General features: G+C 36.8%; 1 protein-coding gene across 1 annotated transcript in view; it reads right to left on the bottom strand.

The window, feature by feature from the left end:
* LOC103806955 (calcium/calmodulin-dependent protein kinase type II subunit gamma-like) overlaps positions 1-999 on the bottom strand; it is a gene marked incomplete at its 3' end in the record, with an annotated part of 112,714 nt that overhangs the window by 25,026 nt on the left and 86,689 nt on the right. The gene's annotated exons all lie outside the window — the stretch shown is intronic.

Here is a 999-nt window from a genome sequence, read left to right as displayed (position 1 = left end):
TATTTCAGAGCTTTTCAAGGGCAGTTAGATGACCTGAGCTCTACCCAAAGTTCCCAAATGAACTTTCTAACTTTTTCTTTTCAGTTAGCATGCACTTATTCTTCAGTTCCAGCAGATGTACTTCAACTTCAGCAACTAAAAAAGCAAAGTAAATTAAAAAATAATAATTTTTTAAAAAGGTTAAGCTCAGTCCTGCAAAGAAAACAAGAGTAGATGTTCTCTCCACTTTAAAAACACATGAAAACATGAGAAATTGCTACTCTCCACAGAGACTATAAATGCTTTGCATCTAAATTCACAACATCTCTTTCTGGACAGTTTTTCTGAACGTCTCATACTTGGGATCACAGTTTATATTCAAAGCAGAACTCAGTGACACTGAGAACCCTGCACTCACTATGGGCCACCTAGGATTTCTTTTTCTTCAGCTGTTAACTCAAGTGGATCCAGCAGCTTCAGCCCTTGAGACAGAGAAGAATGAGTAGAGCAAGCCTTCTCCTCCTCGATGCTAGCTCAGGGAATAAGTGGATGTATAGGTCACACACCATTAAGGAGAACCCTTCTCTCCAGCATTTCATGTACTCAAAATCTGGGCCACAGGAGATTTTCTTAGCCAAGCACTTCTGCAGCTTCATTAGAAGTGACAACATTTGCAGACTAAAAATGAATCTAGAACTGCTGTTTGAAAAAAAAAGAATAAAACCCCTGACTATTTCAGAATCATCAATTAAGTGAAATAAAAACTAGCTGTATAAATAGATCAAAAATGGTTCATACCAGCCCAAGAATCTGGGCCACAGGAGATTTTCTTAGCCAAGCACTTCTGCAGCTTCATTAGAAGTGACAACATTTGCAGACTAAAAATGAATCTAGAACTGCTGTTTGAAAAAAAAAGAATAAAACCCCTGACTATTTCAGAATCATCAATTAAGTGAAATAAAAACTAGCTGTATAAATAGATCAAAAATGGTTCATACCAGCCCAAGAAAAAGTTTCATA

The sequence above is a fragment of the Acanthisitta chloris genome, unplaced genomic scaffold, assembly GCF_000695815.1.
Source record: "Acanthisitta chloris isolate BGI_N310 unplaced genomic scaffold, ASM69581v1 scaffold5598, whole genome shotgun sequence".
Lineage (NCBI taxonomy): Eukaryota > Metazoa > Chordata > Aves > Passeriformes > Acanthisittidae > Acanthisitta > Acanthisitta chloris.
Note: the sequence above shows the minus strand (reverse complement) of the source record. Positions and strands in the feature narration are given on the sequence as shown.